We start from the raw sequence: 17,673 nt of genomic DNA, 5'->3' as shown, positions 1-17,673 counted from the left end.
CAGATGTTGCATGCACGTTCAACTTTTTGCTTATATTCGCAAGCATTGAAGACAACTCTCATATCGGGCCCGAAACCACAATCCCTTTATCCCTTCTCAACTGATCCAAGCAAAGTTCGTGACACGATCATGAATCTCAAGAACTGTAGTCCTGGTTTTGCTGCCACCATATCAAAGACACCGTTGACAATTTAACCAATGCCTTTTGTCACATTGTCAATTTAACTTTTTAAGCATCAGTGTTTCCTGATCATGTGAAGAGATCAAAAATAATTTTAGTAGATGCCAACTTCTTAGCACACTACAGGTCTATATCTATTTTGCCCTGTATTAATAAGGCTTATATCTATTTCGCCCAGTATTAATAAAGTTGTTAAAAACTTATTAAAAATGCCTTTCTAGTTATTTGAATAAGTATGAACTTAACACCAAGACAACTCGGTTTCCGTCGCAGATATTCCTCGTGGTTAACAGCGCGAAACACCCGGACAGGAGCGATAGAAGGACACGGTACAGCGCACAGCGCTGTACCGTGTCCTTCTATCGCTCCTGTCCGGGTGTTTCGCGCTGTTAACCACGATGAATGCTCACCAACTAGCCCAGTTTTCCATCTTGCGCAGATATTCCGCTGACTTTGCTTTCATCACAGACTCACAATATTAAAGCAGTGATTGAACAAGGCAGGTACGTTGGATCTGTTTTTATCAATTACTCAAAAACATTGGATTCCCTATATCACAGCGTTCTCTTTTCTGTACTCGACGCTTATGGCATAACAGGTCCTTTTTTCGAGTTCCTGCACAGTTACACGATCGATAACAACAGGTTTGCATTCCAGGAATATCGTCCGACACACAAATAATTAACACTAGGGTTCCACAAGGGCCCATACTCCGACTGCTGTTATTGCTCACATATATATAAATTATTTTCCGAACTGCCTCCCTTTCCTGCCATGTCTTCTGTATGTGGTTGACACTACTCTTTACACTTCTGATAACGACGAATGTACTGACACACATATTGAGAAATGCACTAAAAAGTATTATTTGTGCAAGAAAATTAGTTGCTCATGAACCCACAGAAGACTAAATACATGGTTTTCAGTCTTCACAATAAACCTCAATCTAACATTGCTCCATTGTATATTGAATCCCGCCCCATGTCAGCATCTGACGAATTTCTATTTCTAGGTATTCAACTTGATTCATTGATGTTTCACAGCCACAGTTGCATGCGGGAACAACTTTGCCTGCCTTCAATTTTACGTTGTTCCCCAAGGCATGGCATTACCGGGACTAAATGCTGTGCACCAGTTACAGTTCCGAATCATTGGTTCTACACTGGAGTGCGTACAACTGACTGCCAGTCCTCACACGCTTCCTCCAGAATTGTGCGAGCTTTACTTTCTTTTCATTGACAAGTTGGGACTCGCAATAAATTTTGTACTTTCTATGAACCTGCACACAGGCGCAAAACCAGTAGCAGCGAAGGCTCGACGTTTGGCCTTGACGCTGCGAGATAACGTAGCGGCTGAACTGACAAGATCATTAAATGCAGGCATTATAGAAAGAGTTAGTGCTGCAGAATGGGCGTCTCCTATAGTGGTTGTGGAGGACAATATTGAACTATTTACGTGAGTCAAACAAAGCAGTCAGTAATTAATGGATTCTCTTTGCCGTACACTGAGGCACACGTAACCTCGCTTGCACATGATGTTCTTTGACTATAGGTGTCAGGTGTCCTCCAGCCCAGATACCGAAGAGAGCAGGGAAGGAATTAGGCTTGCGATGGCTACATGGGGCGAGAGCCAGAGGCTTCAGGCTTGCCTCTTCTCATCAAGGTTTCGTGACTCGTTGTGAAACGATTTGGAAAATCAACATAGTAGAGTGCTCTTTATTGGGCCCACAAGAACTTCTAGTGTCTAACTACAACTTTTTACATGGCCAGGAGAGGGGTCCTTGAAGAAGTGAATTAAAAATAAAACAAGATCCGCGTGTTTATCACATTTTCAAACGGGAAGGTGCTGCAGCAGAGGCGTTCAAATGTCAAGGAAAATATGTTTTCATTGACAAAACACACTTGTTCTCTTGATAAGCCATTTCATTTCCTCGTGGAATTAACAAAAAGAAATAAGCATAAAATTGGATCTGGTAAGATATTCTAAAATTAAAACAGTGACAATTGCGTGAAGAGACAATGAGGACTATGTAGGTACATTTATTCTCGAATGTGAGTTTTACCATGAAATGATTGACATAGGAGCTTCAACTGCCGTTGAACTAAGATGGGAATTACTATGGTCACATCAAATATTCTTTCATAATGATGAGGCTGTCATTTTTTTTTAGTAGTGGCTTAGGACAAACCTTGAAGCTCTGTTCTGCATATTTTTCATGTTGAAGACATATGCGAAGGGACTCCATACTGCACAATGTATTCAAGCATATGACAAAAGTATGCTGAATACACCGCTGATTGTAAACATTACTGACAATGTATTCAAGCATATGACAAAAGTATGCTGAATACACTGCTGATTGTAAACATTTCCATGCATGTCTCAGGTTTTGCTGTATAAAACTTACCGACTTCGCAGCCTTCGCAACCACTGAATCAACATAAGCATACGACAATGGCCCTTCACGGTTTCGCATTCATTCACCTAGCCCCACCTACACAGAGAAACCTGCTGCTCTTTTCCACCGCTACACCCAGGTTTTCAGGGCGATTCGTCAGTTCCTTGGGGGCACCAGACAGCTGTATGTAGAAGACAAACACCGCATGCTCGGCCATAGACGCCACTTATTTCCTTATCCAATCACATTCCCTCACCTCGTTTCCCTGCAGGCACCGAGACGCACTTCCATTTCGTGCCGCAGAAATAGCATCTTTTGCACTCCTCATTCTCGTCCAACAACTCGCATGGTGCTGTGACGTATGGTGACCACTAAGTCTCATTTCACTGTAGTTTGTGGTTGTTTTTCGAAAGTTAGCAGAACTAGAGGATTTCGTTGAACCTTATAGTGTTTGGAAAGGTCAATGATGCCTGTTTACATGAGTAACTGTTTCGAACCGCGCTCGAAAGCAAAATTCGGGTTGATATAGCCCTCATTATATCATAATTACTCTATTTTAAGGCGCACCTTTTTTCCGGTTAAGCGAGTTCATAAATCGCATGCGCGTTAAAATCGAGTACGAAAAAAGAAAAATTTAATACGGTCAATTTATTGCCATTGGCACTTTCAAAATGGCCGCCCCCTAAGTACGTCGGCATGGCGCGTCAGCCATTTCTGCCGATGCGTTTCCCATGTGCGGCACTTCGTACGTGTGCTGAGGAGTTCGTCATCTTGTAGTGCATTAGCATCGACGGCAGGGTAGGGCAGACTCCAAAAACTCGACGAGTGCACCACAATGCCGCTTTTAAAAGAAAAGCCATCGCAAGTGCCGAAACAGACGAAAATCGGGCCGCATCGCGGTCGTTCGGAGTTCCCGAAACGTGCGTGCGAGACTGGTGGAAACAAAACCAGAATATTGTCGACAGCAAAGATTCACGCAAAGGCTTCAGTGGACCACAGCAGGGTCGGTTTCCAGAAACTGAAGAGCTACTCGGTGAGTATGTGATTAAGGGGGGACGTGGCAAGTAAAACTAATTTTTTTATTAATGTACTGTTTGTGATGAAATTTGGTGTGTGTATGTGGATGATTGTGAGGATTCCAAATATGAAAACCGTTTTCAAATACCTCTTGTACTTTTTGAGTTACAAGCATAATTATACTAATTAATGCTCTTCACACTTAAAGAGATAATTATTGCTAAATGAAATTATTTTTTCATATTATTATGTTCCCAAAGCATCAACTTGTGCAAAGAAGCTATTAGTTGATTTTTCTAGTTCTTGTAACCATAAATAAAATTTCCAAAACATGGATGTTGTTTTGCGCACACATCGCAGTAATTATAAAATGTGTTCTAAAAATTTTAAATGATGAGTAAGAAGAGAGATAAAGCTTTATTGCACTGCTAAAGGCCTCCTGAGCCTAGTGCAAAAAACGGAACGACTCTATCAGTCTTTGTTAAAAAATGACAGATGTTCTAGCGAAGGCACATAGGCGAAAATCAAGAGTTGAGAAAACTGACTTTGAAAGTTCACTCTTGTTTGGAAGTTCACAACATGCCTAAAACACTCAGAATCCTCCTGGGCAGTAATCCTGAGATGCTGTGGCCTTGGCCTCTGTAGAGCGCAACCCAGTTTTGCGCTTCTTTGTCGTGGAACAATGCGCCTTTTGAGCCCTCTTCACCCTTTTGGCATCCTTTTCGGCTGCTCGCCGCAAAGAGCAGTCTCCTGGATTGAAGCCCAGTTGAGCAGTGATCTCTTGCAGCGCACTCTTGCAGCCACCATTGAAACGGCAGACTGCATCTGCAACTGCACTTTCCACACTTCGAAGGGAGGCGAACTGGCTCTTGGACTGGAGTGACCAAATGAGGCTGTTCATACTCTCCACAGCGTTCTGGGTTTTTCCCTGCGCACACCTTTCAAGGAGCTCTTTGTTCGAGAGGCGCTTGTAGATTGGCAGCAGTGCCACTCGCACGTGAGGGGGCAGTTTATGTTTGTGAGGCGGCAGCGGCTCTCCCTTGGCCAATGCCTGATTGTGCGGGCACCAGGAGTCAGTCCCACTTGGGCACAGGTCGTGGTGTGGATCCTGGTCTGTGGATGTTACATGGTAATAAGTGGCCATGATGGCCCTCTCCATGCCAGGAACATCGTTGGGGTGGCTCTTAATGGCCCAGCCATAATAATTCGTCAACTTCTTTATAAGGCCCTGCGTCAGCCGGCCTTTGCCACCCATGCTCAGTCCTCGGCCTTTGGATTTGTGCTCATCAAGAAGGTTGCGCAAGGAAGTGCCCATTCTTTTTTTCACATGGTTCACACACTCCTGTTTCTTAATCAACATGTAGCCATACACCTTGTCTTGCGTGAGGGCAAGGTACGTACGGCTGTCACCGTCGCAGAGCACATTGATGTATCGAAGCTTGTACTTGGTAAACGATCTTTCAAACATGATCCTCGCTGCTTCTACTTCCATTTGGCCTGCATTAGCATCGGTGTTCTTTTGGCACTGTGGCTTGTGTTTCTCAAGCCACTCCTCATAGTTGTCACCAGGCTTGGGGCCAACAGCACAGCCTTGGCAGTAGTTGGACAGGACACAGTGGTCCAAGACCAAGCCTGTGTACAGCTCGATTACACAGCCCACGCCAATATGACTTCTGTGCCCCCTCGTCATCCACGTGCCGTCGTAAATGACGTCAATGTTGCCTGGCACTCCTCCTAGGTCCTTGTAAATGTCATGCACCTTCTGTGCACTTTCTGCTTCAATGCGGGTGGCAGCTGATGTGGTGGCGGGGTGGCTGTACTTCCTTTGCAGTCTCTGGTAGGACTTGTGGTGCAGTGCTCGATGCGAAATGTCCATCGCAGAAAAAATGTCATTTATGGCAGATTGTTTTCTGCCAACTGACTGCACAGCCCTCAAAGCACGCACGTTTACCTCAAAGGGGTTCGTTTTTTGTTGCCCGGAGCACCTCGGGGACGACCACGCACTGTTCACTATGCCACAATTGTCACAAAAAAGTTCCATCCTCGCCGCGAGTCCAAGGCAGTGCGTAGTCTCGAGGCGTATCGACCCTTCGTCGCACTTGTTGCACTTTACTGACGAAAGCAGACCGTTCAGCATCTTCTTATTTACAATGAAGAATGTGGAGTCCTTACCGCCGTCATTTTCGTCGCAGCCTTCGTTCAGAAGCTCGAGCTTCCGCTTTGAAGCGGACTTCGATGCTACGGCATCCAAAACATCCCGCCTTGTCTGCGCCCGCTGCGCGATTTCTTCACTGCTCGGAATCTGGGCCGAAACTCGCGATAGAATGTTCGACGCGCGCACGCCCGGAGTTGCAACGGCTGCCGACGCGGTGCCACCGCAATCGGGTTCGCGAGAGCGTCCATCACGGTCGACGGCATCCGGCGGTCTGACATACGACGATGTGGCACATTCCACACTCTCGGCCTCACAACAATCAGCGAAGGGTCTGAGTAGAGGCTCCGTGACGCTTGAAGAGCATGCTCCGTTCGGAACTGCGACTGGGACGGCAGCCGCAGTCGTCTGCCCTTTGTTCCAAGCTTTCCGACGCTTGCCGTACTTGTGGACGCTCCGGAACTTTTTTTGCGACAACATAGCACCGCAGTATGAGCAAGCACTCAGAAGAGACCACTGATGTAAACAAAGCTTGGTAAAAAAAGCACGCGAACTATCACAAAAACAGCCAACTGGCAAAAAACGAAGCGCACGCCAGATGATTCTCGACTCGGCGGCCGCAGATGCGCTCGCGCTTCCAAGGTTGCCAAGGTGCGCGGCGCAGCTTTGACCAGTAAGAGGTCGCGCCTGCTACCACGTGACCCGCGCAGCCAATTGCCGTTCTTCGTTTTCGTTTTTTTACTTGCTCCTCGCGCTTTTATTTTCACTCGGCGAAATACGAGACCGCGACCATCGGGAAGCCGGCTTTCTCCTCTTTCCAAAGCTACCAAAATGGCGGCCCACGGTCAACAACTTGGCGCGTTTGTGCGGCGTGAACAACACCGTTTCAGGGGCTTTTTTTTCGCACTTTTCGGCGACTAGCCTCGGCAAAAACACTATTTGCGGGATTTGTAGCGCACGTTTCGCTGTAATATTTTAGAACAAGGAAGTTGAAGGTCTGAAGATTACGAAAAAAAATAAATCAGAAAATCGCATATTTTGACCAAAATCGGCACTTTACTTGCCGCGCCCCCCCTTAAGCAGTGAGCGGCACAGCGGCCCGTGACGACAGAACTGCTCCAAGTGCAGGCTATGCAGTTAGCCTTAGAAAAAGGGCTAATGCGGAGCCAGTTTAAAGCGAGCAGGTGCTGGCTAACTAACTTTATGAAGAGGAAAGGCTTTTCCCTCCAAAAGCGAACGGGCATATGCCGGAAGTTGCCGGAGGAGTACGAAAAAGAGCTTCACAGTCTTCAGATGTTCGTCCTAAACTTGCGGCACAACAACGGCTACCTGCTTGGGCAAATCGGGAATGCCGATCAGACGCCTCCTTAATTCGACCTGCCTGGAACCACAACCGTCGAGGAGAAGGGGGCGAAGCAAGTTCGTGTGCTGACATCAGGCCACGGTAAAACTAGAGCGACAGCAATGATTCGTTGCACGTCAGATAGGCACAAGCTTCCCCCGTACCTCATATTTAAACGGAAGACGCTCTCTAAAGGAGTCGTTTTCCTGAGTGGTGTGATCGTGCTGGCCAACGAGAAAAGTGGGTGCGCGTTGCAATCGATGTCTTAGTTATTTTTTTTTTTTCGTCGGGGAAACCGGGCACGCGTTACAATCGAGGTCGCGGTAGAATCGAGTAAATACGGTAGGCGCTTTTGAAAAGCAGGCATTTATCGGCCCCTATAGGCATTTAGAATACCTGCCAAGTTCAAGGATTCTGAATTTGTGAGATTTACGCAACGGGGAAGAGAGATCGCTGAATTATTTGCCCCTATTTTTTTCGGCACAAAAAAAAAAGAAAAAACGAAGGAAAAAACACCAAAAAACAAAAGGGGGTGGGGTGGGGTTGGTCTCAACGCAAGCCCCAACATCAGCGTTGCGGCCTTATAGTGGCTTGGAAAGGCCGAACACACGAGGGTAAGGTTTCATACTAAGGCGAGTCTCAAAGTATGAACACAACTAGCAGTATCTATTTCCGTCAAAACAAAGGGCGTATGTCTTCCTTGGTTAGATGCTTGAGCGAGCACGCTTACTTTTCGGTATGCATTTTGGTATGCTTACTTTTTGGTATGCTTTTTGGTATCGCAGGTATGTACTAACCCCAAAAATAGGCCTTTTAAGACATCATAAAAACACTACAAAGGCCCTTTTAAAACTAATTCATGCTCAGATATCAAAGTAGCATGATAGGAACACAAGGAAAAAAAATAGGCATTTGCCAATAATCCGGTCTCTACTAATAACCGTCGGGAGGCATTGCATCGGATCCTTGAAGCGGGGCTGCAAATAAATCCTAAATGCTTGCTTACCGTCAAGGAACTCTCCTTTTTGAGTCATGTGAGTGGAAGTGGCCTTGCCCCACATAAGTGACAGGTGGATGCGGTGATGAAAGCACAAACGCCTGCCAACAAAGTCTCGCTGTAGTCTTTCCTCGGGCTCGTAGGCTATTACTCTCATTACAATGGCTTAATTGTGGGACCAGAGCCCCAAGGAGAGCTTTTCCAAGGTCAAACAGATGCTGTCATGTGGTATGGTGGCCATCTTCAATGAGTATTTGCCTGTACAAGTGACCACTGATGTTTTGGCATATTAACTGGGAGCTGTGCTACAGCAGGAGTTCGATGGATAAGTACATACATTGGCATTCGTTTCGAGGACACTAATGCCACCATAACGCAAGCACCCTACAGGTGAACGAGAGGTGCTAGAATGCTCATGCGTCTGCGAACATTGGCATGTTTATCTGTGGGGTCCCAACTTTCAACTGACCATCAGGCTTTGGTGACACTGCTGTCCAGAAATGGGCTTGCAAGACACCCACTGCATATTGAACAATGGTATGCTAGACTTTTGAGATAACTTCACCATGCAAGTACACAAATGAGAACAACATCGTTCCGGAGCATTTATGACAATTACTTTTTCTTGGGGGGTACGCAACAAGGCAAAGGCATCACCTAACAATAGCTCCGTCCTATGTAAAAACAACAGTTTCAAATATTCCTTTTCGGAAGACTGTCACTGAATGGAATAACTTTACTAACACACTTGAGTTACTCAACCTTGACTGTCTTAATTTGCTGCAAATACAGTCGAACACTGTTATATCGAACCCACATAAATAGAACTTTCGGGTATATCGAACTCGCAAGTTATCCCCTTGAACTCGCAAGTTACCCTTTGTAAATATAGAAGTTCGCTCGCTTATACCAAATGATATTGTTGCGTTTATAAATGGGTTTATTACGCTGTGGCCTACTGGAAGGCTTGAAGGGGTCGTGCACTGGAAACCTATCTCGCTAGCGGAACATCCTCTTCTCTAATCTGCCTGTTCCCCGCTACCCCTAGGGCTCATGCCCAAATCACATATGCAGTAACATTTCCCTTCGTACAGACGAAGCCCACCAGGCGAGTTAAAGAGTCTCTCTGGGAATATAGCGCTTCAAACGTGCTATATGGACAAGTTCAGTCTTTGCAGACCGTCGGCCATTTGAATGAAGACGTGCTACGCAGTAAGTTAAATCCCTTCCCCGCTACCCCTAGGGCTCATGCCCAAATCACATATGCAGTAACATTTCCCTCCGTACAGACGAAGCCCACCAGGCGAGTTAAAGAGTCTCTCTGGGAATATAGCGCTTCAAACGTGCTATATGGACAAGTTCAGTCTTTGCAGACCGTCGGCCATTTGAATGAAGACGTGCTACGCAGTAAGTTAAATCCCTTATACGTTCTAGAACAACATAAGGTCCTGCATAGTGTGCAAGCAGTTTTTCACGCAACCCACGTTTCCTATTTGGCATCCACAGCAACACGAAGTCTCTGCGATTATACGTCACGTGTCGACGTCGACAATCAAAAAGTGCCTTCGAGCGAACTTGCGAAGCGAGGGTGCGCAGGTAAGCAAGACGTCAGGCTTCTGCTTTGCAGACGATCTCGGATATACCTGAATCATGGTGGTCCAAAAACGGGAAGACGGTATCTAGGGTATGACGAGGTGGCCGAGCATACAGAAGAAAGAACGGACTGTAGTTGGTAGTCTCATGCTGTGCGGTGTTAAATGCGTAAGTGATGAAAGGTAGTACGCCATCCCAGTTCTTGTGATCTGCTGCGACATACATAAAAAGCATGTTCGTGAGAGTCCTGTTAGTTCGTTCCGTCAGGCCGTTTGTTTGGGGATGATATGGCGTAGAGTGCCGAAAGCTTGAAGCGCATAGACGAAGCATCTCTTCCACCACGTCTGCAGTGAATTGTCGCCCACGATCACTGATAATTTTAGGAGGTCATTGTCGTAGAACCACAAAACGCAGCATGAATAAACACACGTCAGCTGCAGTTGCCGATGAGATAGCAGCTGTCTCGCAGTACCATGTTAAGTGATCGGTACATACGACTATCCAGCGATTACCACTAGAAGAACTCGGAAAGAGACCTAGAAGGTCAATCCCAACTTGCTCGAATGGAGTTCTAGGGGGTGGGATAGGAGGATGTAGTCGCCCTGGAGGAGCACTGGTAGGGCGCTTGCGGCATTGGCACTCGTTGCAATTAGAGACGTACTGTTCCGTTACCTGGGGCATTTTCGGCCAGTAAAATCTTTCTTGAAGCCGGCAAAGAGTTTTCGCTGTGCCTAGATGGCCAGACGTCGGGTCATCATGCATGACCTGCAAGACGGTAACGCAAAGGCTCTTCGGAACCACTAGAAGATATCCTAAGCCGGTCGTAGCACAGTTCTTTTTGTACACAAGCCCGTCGCGCATGCAGAAGAGAGTCGCCGATGGTCTTGACTCTGTAGGAAGTAGCTCCTGTATGGTGCGGTCCCTTTGCTGCTCAATCTTAAAGGCATTGGTATCAGGAAATGGCAGGTCCAATGGCGCGATGTAGGTGTTCAAGTTGTTCGCGTCGCAGTCCGTCGATGAAAGTGGTAGTTGCGAAAGACAATCTGCATCAGTGTGACGACGACCACTTTTATAGGAAACCGTGAAGTCGTATTCCTGCAGACAGAGTGCCCAACGCGCCAGTCGACCAGATGGGTCACGCAGATTGACCAACCAGCAGAGCGAATGATGATCTGTCACGATGGTAAAGGGGCGTCCCTACAGGTAGGACCGCAAGCGCTGCACTTCGAAGACTACTGCAAGGCATTCTTGCTCTGCGACGGTGTAATTACGCTCGGACATGCTTAGCGAGCGACTTGCATACGAATCGACATGATCTTTGGTATCCAAGCGTTGAACCAGCACGGCCCCAACACCGAGACCACTAGCGACCATGTGAAGTTCTGTGGGAGCCAGAGGATCGAAGTGTCGAAGAATCAGATGGGATGTCAAAAGGAACTTCAACTCGGAAAAAGCAGACGCACATTTCAAATGGCGCGCCTTTCTAAAGCAGGCACGTGAGTGGGTGTGCGATATTGGCAAATCCAGGGATGAATCGACGGAAGTATGGGCAGAGGCCCAAAAAGCTGTGTAGTTCTTTCGCTGAGAGAGGTTGCTTGAACGCCTCCACTGCAGCCGTTTTTGCGGGATCTGGCCGTATGCCTTCTTTGTTCACCAAATGTGTCCAAGAACGAGTGTTTGGCGTTCTCCGAAACGACATTTCTTTGAGTTGAGCACTAAGCGTGCTTTGCTTAGGCAGTTCAGCACGAGGTCGAGGCGTGTGTTGTGCTCACAAAAAGTGTGCTCAAAAATCACAACATCGTCCTGATAACACATGCGTACTTCCCACTTCAAACCACGCAGAATGCTGTCCATGAAGCGCTCAAAAGTTGCAGGCGCATTGCATAGTCCGAATGGCATCACATTGAATTCAAAAAGTCCATCTGGTGTAACAAATGCCGTTTCCTCTTCGTCTTCCTCATGCATTGGAATTTGCCAATACCCCGACCTCAAATCAACAGACGAAAAGTAGGAGGCTGATGAAAGACAGTCTATAGCATCATCAATACGTGGCAGTGGGTACACGTCCTTCTTTGTGATGACATTGAGACGGTGGTAGTCAACGCAAAATCGCCATGTTCCATCTTTCTTCTTGAGCAATATTACGGGAGCGGCCCACGGACTGCGTGATTCCTGAATCACATTCTTCTTTAGCATCTCGCCAACCTGTCCATTTATCACTGCGCGTTCCGAAGGCGATACCCGGTATGGCTTTTGTTGGATAGGTTTATGGTATGCCGTATCTATGCGATGCTTTACACGAGAAACAGGGATTGACAGTGGAGTCTGTAGCTGTGCGAAATCGAAAAGACCAGCATGTTTGCGCAGAATACTCGCCAGGTCATTACGCTCGTTGGTGCTAAGAGACTTGTCAATCATTGACATTGTGGAGGTGTCCCTGGCATGCAAATGATTGGAAGCGGGCTTATCCGGAGAATCGCTGCTTTCTGCTAGGATGGCAAGGGAGAACACCTGATGTTGACGGATCTTAGCAAGTTGTAGACCCTCTGGCAGTACTGAAGGTTCATTGGAGCCGTTGATCACCCACAAACCAGTATGCCCTTGCACAACCGACAGCGTACAATAGGGTATTAGACGATTCTTCTTTATGCAGCTGAGGTGAATGGGCTTTACGGTGGCATCAAATGCCGTCTTGGTTGCAGGGGAACTGACGACAGGAACACACTTGGCAGACAAGGGTGGTACAATTGTGTCCATGGACACGCAAAGGGTACTTTCCATACAGGGCGGGCTTTCCATGAACACTACTGGAACATTTGAATCTACTGTGATCTCTCCTCTACGGCAATCGACAGTGGCACCACAAAGATTCAGGAAATCGAGTCCTAGAATTACATCATGCGTTGAATGAAAGAGAACAGCAAAATCAGCAATAAAATTCTGGCCACCTAAACTAACAGTCACTGTGCAAACACCAACAGGTTGTAAGACATCTCCGCTCACTCCACGAAATGTATCAGCACAGTCCCAACGAAACATAACCTTTCGTCAAAGAAGGGATTTGAATGCTAGACTCATCACTGATATGGTTGCACCTGTGTCCACTAAGGCCATTGTTGAGACACCGTCAATTAGCACACGAACCTTATTTTTAAACATGCAAATTAAAGGAGGCATTTCTGTGGAAATCGAAGACTGTCCAGCGACCTCACCTCCAACGGTTGCGCCGACTAGTTTTCCGGAGGCGGCGAAGGGTAGCGGCGCCTAGAAGACTGCAACCGATTGGGACGAGGGGGTGTCAGACTGCGGTCAGAGGCCGGAGAACGGTTTCGCAGTGGCCTTATCTCGTGAGGTGTGCTTCCAGGGAGTGTTGGTGCTTGTGCGGACCGGTGGGATCTTGGTGAGCGGTGGTACCTCGGCGGCTGCCGGTAGTTGCAGTACCTGGCGATGTGCGCTTCGATGCCACAGTTGTAGCAGACGGGTAGGGGTCGTTCGCCGAACCGCTGCTGAGAGCGCTCCGCTGCGAAAGGTCACCTACCCGAACGGAGTGGAGCAGCTTGCTGAACAAGAATCGCCCGCCTCTGTGAAGCGGGGCCGGTACAAAGGCGTCGGTCATAACGCTGGTCAGCCGCGAATGAGTCTCGGCGTGGCCAAGCAGTTCCAGCTTCGCTAAAGACCGTCACAGAAACCGATGATGGCAGTGGAGCGAACGGCGCCAGGTAATAGGATGAACAGGTAGGCGGATGATGAATGGTGTCGTCGACCAGTGTGTCTTGTCGCTGTAACTCTTCGCGCACTATTGCCCTGATAGTAGCGGCAAGGTCGGCAGGCGGGCTTACGTCGACGCTGGCGACCATTGTTACATTTGACAGCCTACCAAATTTCGGGGCAATACGACGGGTCTTCAGCTTCTCGAAAATACGGCAATGACGTTGTACCGCGGAGACAGAAGTGAGGTCTTCCCTGCCTATCAAGAAATTTGTAGACGTCCTCTGCTATACCTTTCAGAAGGTGTCCAACCATGCCCTCTTCAGACATATGCGAGTCTATAATCTTGCAGAGCATCAAGAAGGTGTCCGACCATGTCCTTCAGACATATGCGTGTCTATAATCTTGCGGAGCATCAGAACCTCCTCTATGTAGGTGGTACACGTTTCTCCAAATGTCTGGGCTCTTTGAGCCAAAGTGCGCTCCGCGCTTTTCTTTTTCGCATGAGTCGCCGAAGCATTTTTTGAGTTCTTCGGCGAAGCGATCCCACGTTGTTAATGAATCTTCGTGGTTTTCATACCACATCAAGGCGGTTTCCATGAGAAACAGCGCGACAGTCCCCAGTTGTTCGGTGCGATACCAGCCGTTGTACCGGCTCACCCTTTCGTAGTGTGTCAGCCACGCATCTACATCTTCCCCTGCTCTTCCCGCGAACGGGCGGGGTTCCATATAGCGAAACCGAGGTGCAGGCGGATTGACCTTTGCGTGATTGAGAAGCCGTGACCTTCGCTCTCGGCCATGACGGTTGTTGTTGGTGGCAGACCAGCAAGAAGACGGCTCCGGCGAAGTTCAGACAGCTGCGACTCCATGGTTCGTCGACGTGCTTTACCCAGCACCTCCGCCACTCTGTTACGTTTATAAACGGGTTTATTATGCTGTGGCGTACTGGGAGGCTTGAAGGGGTCGTGCACTGGAGGCCTATCTCGCTAGCCGAACGTCCTCTTCTCCAATCTGCCTGTTCCCCGCTAGCCAGAGGCTCATACCCAAATCACATATGCAGTAACAATATTTTGACCCACCTTCACATATATTGAACGCCGCACGAGCTGGAAGCTGCGCTTCAGCACTTCGGAGTTTCGTAGCGGCCGGAAATCTCCGTGAGCGGCCGGAAATCTTCGTGAAGTTTTCTCTCGCGGAAATCTTCCAACGCCTAGCGAGACACGAAGACAGACACAGTGGTCAACTTTTTTGCAAGGCAGACTTCAAGACAGCGAAACTTGTGGAAACCGGTAAAGATGACGACGATGTGCGCACAGATGATGCGTTTCGCGAGTTGTCGTCCAGCTTCCCGGCAGCAGTTCCACACGAAGTGTCTGCGGATGACTTCGTGACAGCTGACTGCAATGTCAGGGCCGACAGCTCATGTGAGGAGGATCGTCCGAACGAGACACTGGCTACACGCCCGAACTCCGCCGCTGAAGTGGCGGCAGCGTTCGGCATTCATCATTCGCCGTTGTATTGGCAACGTGGAGGGAAGTGGGCTGTAGCACCGAGACACCCTTGATAACATCAAGACTGGCATCTTCAAATTTTCAAAACGAAGAAATGCGGCAAGATTAGCGTTTTTTTTTCACGCAAGTAATTCTGTTGCAGCGTCTGTGCGGAATTGTCATTTTTTAATGCACCTATTGTGGGTGATCATATGCTACAGGTAAACTTTTGGGGCCTCCATTTTTTATATAGAGTTTTTTATATATCAAACTAATTCGCAATCCCCTTCGAATTCGATATATTCGTGCTTGACTGTATCTGCAAATTACTTTCCAATCTGCAGCATAACCTTGTTCAATATATGTATTACTTTTTTGCAATTTTATATCTAATTGATGTTTTGTTGTAAAGTGTATTTGCTGAGACACGTTGCCGGGCTAGTTGGATGGGGTTCATCATATATCAGGGTATAGCGCACCACGACAAGGACACAAAAAGAGAGGCGCACACACACACACAGCGCTGTGTGTGTGTGTGTGTGTGTGTGTGTGTGCGTGTGTGTGCGTGTGTGTGTGTGTGTGTGTGTGAGCGCGCGCACGCGCGTCTCTTATGTCCTTGTTCTGGTGCTCTATACCCTTATAAAAGCTGTATTTGTATGCGCAATAGCACAAGGAATGTTTTTTTTTCTCCGAACAGATGTATTTGTTTTACTTGTATTTCTTTGGAAACTATGTCTGCTACACTTTGTTTCGTTGCCTGAAATTTTACTATATATGATGTGTTTTCTGCCTGTTAAAATCCCCTATGAGGATTTGAATGTAAACATCTGACAGAAGTCTGTCTGGTTGGGTATGAAACTGGAAGATGATTTAGACTCCAACCAAAAGTTTTGATGAAACCCGACGTTTCGAAACCAACTTGGTTCCTTCCTCAAGGGTGACTGCGGAGACTACGTAGCAGCGGCGTCTTCAAAGCACTTGCAGGCCATGATAACCTCTCTCTCTCTCTCTCTTGTTTTGCGGTGGAGTGCAGTCCATGTGTATAAACTGAGGGAAGGGTTCCAAGAGAGCGGTTGATGTTATGGGCTGTCCTCTGTATGTGCCCCGACTCGCGTAATAACCTTTTTCTCCAGTTTAGCTCGCTTTCAAGGATGGCCATCGCCAGTGATCCAACGTCTCAGCATGTTCGGCGACTGCACTGTGCTCTTTGTAGAACTTCTGCACATCGTTGGCGCGTTGCCTCAGTGGTTCCGGTAGGTTTTTCGTCTCGCCAATATACGAAGAAGGGTCTCGGCGCACAGAATTTTGTAAATGACCTTTTGTAAACCTACCAGAACGACTGAGGCAACACGCCAACTATGTGCGGAAGTTCTACAAAGAGCGCAGCACAGTCGTCGAACATACTGAGACTTTAAATCACCGAATAAATTTCGAAGTGACGGCCTTCAAAGCGAGCCGACCTGGAGGAGAAGGTTATTACTCGAGTTGTGGCACATACAGAAGACAGCCCATAACATCAACGCTCTCTCGGAACCCTTTCCCCAGCGTATACACATGGACTGTTCTACATGGCAAAACGAGAGAGAGAGGGAAGGGGGGGATATTATCCGCCTTGCGAGTGTCTTGAAGATGCTGCTGCTACGTAGTCTCCGCAGTCACCCCTGAGAAAGGAACCAAGTCGGTTTCGAAACGCCTGGTTTTTTCAAAACTTTTGGTTGGAGTCTAAATCATCTTCCTAAGAAGATGGCAGTATCTGCAAATAAAAGAAATGCAGTCAAAATCTGCCACAACGAAATTTCTGCTTCAACTAACGTTTTTTTTTTATTTTCCACCTTCATTCCATTGCCTTTAATATATTAAAACTTCCTCTATAACGAACCACTTTTTTGTTATTCTCCCGGTTCAAAGAAATTTTCCCGGGACACGAGTTACCAGACCAGCCACAAATTGAAACACGCTAACTCGTAAATTGATGTGGGAACACTTTATATTCAAAATCGGCACAAAAAAAAGTAAACACAAAAGTGGGTGCCAATGCATTTTCTTTTTCTCACACTGTCTCCAACAAGTAATTTTTATCTGGCCCGCATTCATCTACTTTAAGCATTTTCTTGGTTATCGGACAGCTAAAGCGGTCACAAACACACCAAAGTTATGGTGTCCACGTAACCCGCCAAATGCTGCAAAACAATGACACCATAGGAGACCCCGTTGTTTGTGGTTGATGACGATACTCCGCAGCATTCTGTGAAGCATAGAGTTATGCAGTGAAAGACTGCAAGCTTGGCCAGCCGAGGTCGAGCAGAGTCTACAAGTTGCATATTGGCTGCTGGCTCGTCTTTTCTTTCACGTGGTCTGTGGCATTAGCAGCATTAGCAGCATTAGCAGTGCGAGTCCTAGTTAGTCCCCTCCTTGTCTCGTAAGCTGAGTAGTCCGGCACCGTATTATGTCCGACAACAAATTTTTTTGCTTCGGTCTACAGCCATGAGGGCTTATGGTAGCACCACAGAAGAACGGAAGTTATCTTTGCTGAGGCAGAAGACGGAAATGATTGCCACGGCAGAAGCAGGACGAAAAAAATGTAAAGTCCAAAGAGAGCATCTTAGATGCACTAGCATTGGACACATCTGCCCAATGAAAGACTGCCTATGAAGAACTTGACAATGCAGTGTATGCCTGGTTTCGCAAAACGAGGGCTAAGAAAATACCGATCAGCGGAAGTCGACACGGCGTGACGTTAAGAACTGTTTTGTGCATGCAGGGTTTCAACTTGGAGAAATAAACTTGGTCAGCAC

At 47.3% G+C, this 17,673-nt stretch overlaps 1 protein-coding gene across 4 annotated transcripts in view; it reads right to left on the bottom strand.

Moving 5' to 3' along the window:
* Clic (chloride intracellular channel protein 5) overlaps positions 1-17,673 on the bottom strand; it is a 233,265-nt gene that overhangs the window by 71,956 nt on the left and 143,636 nt on the right. The window lies entirely within an intron of this gene.

Source organism: Rhipicephalus microplus, chromosome 5 (assembly GCF_043290135.1).
Source record: "Rhipicephalus microplus isolate Deutch F79 chromosome 5, USDA_Rmic, whole genome shotgun sequence".
Classification (NCBI taxonomy): Eukaryota; Metazoa; Arthropoda; class Arachnida; order Ixodida; family Ixodidae; genus Rhipicephalus; species Rhipicephalus microplus.
Note: the sequence above shows the minus strand (reverse complement) of the source record. Positions and strands in the feature narration are given on the sequence as shown.